This window comes from Zootoca vivipara, chromosome 5 (assembly GCF_965207765.1).
Source record: "Zootoca vivipara chromosome 5, rZooViv2.hap1.1, whole genome shotgun sequence".
NCBI classification, from domain to species: Eukaryota; Metazoa; Chordata; class Lepidosauria; order Squamata; family Lacertidae; genus Zootoca; species Zootoca vivipara.
In genome coordinates, this window is record NC_142588.1 from 24255142 (window position 1) to 24261320 (window position 6179).

The window sequence follows — 6179 nt, forward strand, 5'->3', positions numbered from 1 at the left end:
GATAATTAATCCGAGCTGAATTTTTAAAAAGTGCAGTAAGAACATAAAATGAAAAGAGTTTTCACCCCATCTAGAAAGCATAGATACACACCTGGAGGTATATACAGAAGAAATCTAGTACTTTCTGCCTTCACAGTTATTATGCTAACTATTGGAAGGAGGCTACCTAATAAAAGTTTAGAATGTCCTCCATCCCGGAACATAGCAATTCTGAAAACATAGCAATTTGGTAAACGTAGCCCATCACCCCCATACTGCAGATGGGCAGGGCTGACATCAAAAAGTAACTGGTCCAGCCAGGCACCTCTTAGTATGCATCTCAGTCCCATATCAATGGCTAGAACAGTTCCCACGAAATGTAAGGAACTGGTCAACTAATGCTTGGTTGAACAGTGTGCTTTTTGCCCATCTCACAAAAGGCAGTTTGTATACTGTCACTCCTCTCTTGAGGGCTATTCATTTTATGCGCTACACTCAAAACTCAAGGTATGGGTGGAATGCTCAGCATTCATATTCCAGTAAGACAAAGGAAGCATGACACAAAACAAAACAACACATCAAAACCTTTCAAAAAAATGAAATACCACCGAAGCTTAAAAAAAAAAAAAGGATGGATGCCATATTGACCACAAAACGGCAAAAGGATATTTGATGCACTTGTGATACATTTGGAGTGAAGAGGAGCTCCACTCTGCTGCAGAAGATGACCCAAGCATCCTAGAGTGAAGGTTCACTTTTATTTGCCAGGCTAAATTAAGTGGTTGTAGAACTAGACAGGGGGCAGGGATGTCTCACCTGATGCACATCAACCGCTTTGTTTTCCTGCACCAAACTTCACTTGACTGAAGTTGTCACCTGCATTTGCATATCAGCTGCCTGAAATGTATGCACCCTGGTTCAACAACGGCTTCTATTTTCTAACTGGATGGAAGCTCCTTTGAGGGAAAGAAAGCCCATCAAACAGGAAAGTTTCTCCAGAAGCCACAGGGTACCTATGGATTGTGGCTAACGACACGTGTACCTTGGCTTCAATCACCAGTGGTGGGAGCACAATGGAGCCAGAGCAAGCAGTAATGTGTACACAGGAATCTGTTTAGTAAATAACATGTGGCCATTATCCCCCTTTTATCATTGTTGACCTCTTAACAAGTCCATTTTAGTTAGCTACAAGGGCTTTAACCAAGGTTGAAATCATCCAAATTCCCAGGTTACATAGCCAGAAAAAATAGTGTTTGAGAGGGGAAGAAAAGGTTCTTTCAAGCCACAATATTTTGTACAGTGGAACCTCGGTTTATGAACACCTCGGTTTACAAATTTTCGGTTTACGAACGCCGCGGACCCATCTGGAACGGATTAATTCACTTTCCATTACTTTCAATGGGAAAGTTCGCTTCAGTTTAGGAACGCTTCAGTTTAAGAACTCCGCGGACTGTCTGGAATAGATTAATCCACTTTCCATTACTTTCAATGGGAAAGTTCGCTTCAGTTTATGAACAGACTTCCGGAACCAAATGTGTTCATAAACCGAGGTACCACTGTATATTAAACATGGTGTTTTTCTGCAAATGACAGATTTTTTAAAAACAAAACAAAACCATTTGAGAAGGGAGAAGTAACAACAAAAAAGCCCACAGCTTCCTCTCTCCATTGCACATTACCTCATTTTATATCCTATTGAAAAATTCATAAGAAATGAGATATCCATAAATATACCTAAACTGTACCTCTTCTGAGTTAAGTAATGCCTTTGAAAAATGCACAGCCCATCATTACAAGCAGCTGACCAAATGCTTCTTATATACAACATGGAAGTGGGAAAAGGAAAGGAAAACATTGCTGTGATATAAGATGGCATTGTGGAGCAGGATGAGCACACAAAATCAGGCACAAAACCAGTCCCATGTGCTTAGGTGTTTCCCTCTGAGATCAATGGAACTTGGGCTGGGATCATATACCCACTCCCCTGGAGAAAGGAAGCCCCATTGAAGTCAATGGGGTTCACATCAGATTAGATATGTCTTGTGTTGCACTGCACAAAGCCCTTAACCTTCACTTCACTCCAATGCATTACTTAAAGATCAGTGATAGCTTCTCAGATAAAATAGTGGCTTTGTACTTGCTTGCGATGTATCAAAACACAGAATCAACAGTAAAACAATTACAAATCATCAGTAAAACAACCTTCTATAAAACACTGTAAACACTATTAACAAAACAATGAAAAGAATAAGCTAAACAGCACAACCACAAGAAAGCCGTTTCATAAAGCATTACAGCACTCATAATCCACAAAGCAATATTGACAACTTTAACAATCTAACAACGGAAAATAACTCCTTACCCACAATAATACAACCACCAGACTTAACATGGACACTGGTACCAGAGCCTGCAATAAACCCAGAAGCCAACTTTGCTGCCACATACACCCGGACAACACCATTACTGGCCCCAACAACATCAAACATACCATCTCAGGACTATTTAATTGCTCATCTTCTAACATTGTGTATGTCATCAAATGCCAACAGTGCCCTTCAGCTCTCCATACAGTGGTACCTCGGTTTACGTACACAATTGGTTCCAGAAGTCTGTACTTAACCTGAAGCGTACTTAACCTGAAGCGAACTTTCCCATTGAAAGTAATGGAAAGCGGATTAATCCGTTCCAGAAGGTCCGTGGAGTACTTAAACCAGGCATCCCCAAACTTCGGCCCTCCAGATGTTTTGGACTACAGTTCCCATCTTCCCTGACCACTGGTCCTGTTAGCTAGGGATCATGGGAGTTGTAGGCCAAAACATATGGAGGGCCGCAGTTTGGGGATGCCTGACTTAACCTGAAGCGTACTTAACCTGAAGCCAACTTTCCCATTGAAAGTAATGGAAAGTGGATTAATCCGTTCCAGATGGGTCCGCGGAGTACTCAACCTGAAGCATACTTAATCCGAAGTATGAGTGTAATTGGTTCTGGAAGACCGTACTTAACCTGAAGCGTACTTAACCTGAAGTGAACTTTCCCATTGAAAGTAATGGAAAGTGGATTAATCCGTTCCAAACTAAAAGTACTCAAACTGAAGCGTACTTAAACCGAGGTATGACTGTATTGGACACAGACCAAACCCTACACCAAAGGATAAATGGACATAAATCTGACATCAGGAATCACAAGACAAAGAAACCAGTAGAACACTTCAATCTCCCAGGACATTCTATATACAGATCTCAAAGTAGCTGCCATATTACAAAAGAATTTCAGAACTAGACTGGAAAGAGAAGTTGCTGAATTGCAACTTATTACCAAACATAAAACCATGGAGAGACCTGGTCTGAATAGAGACATTGGATTCTTATCTCATTATACATGATAAAGCTATTTTTAGCCATTTCACCCCTTGCTTTTTCCTGTAAGACCAATTGTAGTCGTTAACAGTCGTCAACAGGTTTGATGTTGTTGTTGTTGTTGTTTCCGATCAGGCCAAAAACCATCAAGGCCATCCTGTTCTCACATTGACAGGGGGGGCAAGAGATGGTTTGGTACCTTCCCCTCAAGGAAATGCAACTACTGGGAGGTGGCAGAGCAAGGGTGCCTGGAACACCAGCTCGGCAAGAGGGAGGCATTCCAGAGAGCTTTGCTGCTGGTCTCTGTCTGCCCCTAGAGGTGTGGAGAGACCAGCAGGGCAAAGCTAAGTGGTAGAATGCCGTGCCGCTCTACTGCTGCCGAAACTTCCCTTTCCTGGATTGCTTCTCTGGTGGCAACGGAAGCGGTGGAATGGGCATGGCATGGCATGGCACTAGTGGAGGTGTTGCCTCTTGGCATGTCCACCACCTCAGGCGGCTGCTTCACCCAACCTCATGGGTGAGTTGGCTCTGCGCATTGGCCAACCCGTTGGTTTGGGAAGCCCACAAACAGGGCCTGAATGCAACAGCACGTCTCTCCACGTGATTCCCAGCATACTGCCTCTGACAGTGGAGGCAGTTATGATGTCTAGAATTAGTTCTAGTTCTAGAATTCAAGTTCTAGAATTTTTCTAGTTCTAGAAAAACACAGCTATTATGTCTAAAATTAGTTCATGAATTAGTCCAATTCTCTTTCAAACTATCCAACTTGAAGTTTGTCACTACATCTCGCAGGAACTAATTCTATAGTTTAACTACAAAGAAGTACTTCCTCTTACCTGTCCTGTCCTGTCCTGAATCTTCCAACCTTCAGCTGTATTAGATGGTCCTGGGTTCTAGTCTATGAGATAGGGAGAAAACACTCTATCCTAGCCATTTTCGCCATAACATGCATAACTAGGGAGAAGCAATTGAGAACAAAGGTGTGGCTTGACAATGATGCCTGTGGGAAAAATAATTGTATTAGGTCCTTGTTAACAGAAGAGGTCCATTACACCTTATTCCGTGCTATATTGTTTTTGATTTCCTTTGCAATGGCACAGTGGAGCTATATTATGGCATTACTCCTTTAACAATGTAGCCTATATGAAAAAAAAACCCCTATTCAGTTACTGAGCACGTTTGAGAACACAAGATCTTTCATATTACTCTCTTTCTTTTACCATCTTAATTGGTGTGGATTTATTTACATCCATTAGCTTCTCCAGGGTGATCTGTATGCTTTCGATGGTACAGAAATCCAGATAATGAGGTTTTGTCTAAGAATAGCATTCAACAGCTCCCAGGGATTTTCATTAGCCTGTAAGAAACACAGATGGCTAAGGATGCTGCACAAATACATATCTGAAGACAACAGAACTGGGTTCAAATCCTTCCTCTTAGCTTTAACCGGATAAACAGGAGCACGAGCAACCTATATTTGTGCTGTTGTTAAGGTAGTCAGGACTTACTGATTTTTTACTCTACGTCATCCCAAGGGCTTGTGAAAAACAAAAGTATGGTCACCACAACATGGAACATGCATCATTTGCATATTCTGTTTGAACCGGACATAACGCACAGACACTGTGCAGATGACAAATAAGGAGGCCACAGTGCTGGAGCAAAATAGCCACAACTTCGTTAGATTTCCAGAGAATTGATCAGAACATTGCCATATAAAAGAGGGCAGTAAAATGGGGGTGGGGAGGAAGGGAGATGCTATTGGTATCATTCTTTACCTCTAGAAGCCAGATTGAGGCTTACCATGTGTGAGGCTGTTTATAAGGTCCCAGAAATCTTGCTTCGAAATCTTGCGAGACCTTTAAATCCTGGGTCTTGCAATATTAGTGCTGCTGAGAGCCATAAGTCTGTGCCATTGCAAGCCCTCGTCAGTTTATTTGACCAGGGGACAAGAGCAGCACACAAACCATCTCCCACTGCCCCATGAATTTCCTCCCTTCTGCAGGTGCTACCATGGAATTGGGGTGGCTGGGCTTGCATCTCATCAGCTCCTACAGGACTAGGAAGTCCCTTCATGTAGGAAGAAGCCCAAGTGTCCCTCCTCCACCACAACGTCCTGTAATGTACGCTACAAGGACCTGGCATGCATAGTCTTTCACCATACAAAGGAATTCTGAAGCCCTGGTGATTATATAGACTGCCAATGATACATGTGAGTTGTTGGTCCAGCTGGTAATATAACATAAACACAGCTTTAAACAATGTTACTGGGCAGTCTCAAATAAATTGCAGTAAATAAAAATAAATAAAACTCGTAATTTGATGTGCGATTTTAATGAAGGCAGTGAATATGGAAATTTTATTCTATCAAATAGAAACTAGGGTCCATTACAGTGATGTAGGTGTAAGCCTCGTTGAATTCAATGGAGTTTGCTTCCAAAGACATGCATGAGATTGACTCTGAAGTAGGTGGCTCAGGCAGAAACTAAAGCCTTAAGAGAAGAAATCAAAGCCTGTGATTATGATTTGTTTAAGGTGCTTAATGGCTCCAGCAGAAGGAAGTACACCGTGGAATCTGTGTGTCTGATTTTGCCTGTGAGGCAGCTAGTTGCCTTTCACCACAGGTGCTCCATGAAAAGATACTGTGTTGTGGGGAGCCAAGCCACAACTGGACACAGTTACTCACAGCCTGTTCCTCTGGCTTATGTAGTGTGCGGCAATTGTGGGCACATACTTTACTAAATCTTGAAGCCTTGTTGCCTTTTACGGTAATGTGTAAAGCAACGGCCTCCATTCAGTTTTCTAGCACACCCCATGCCAAGTAGTCAGGACAGGTAATAA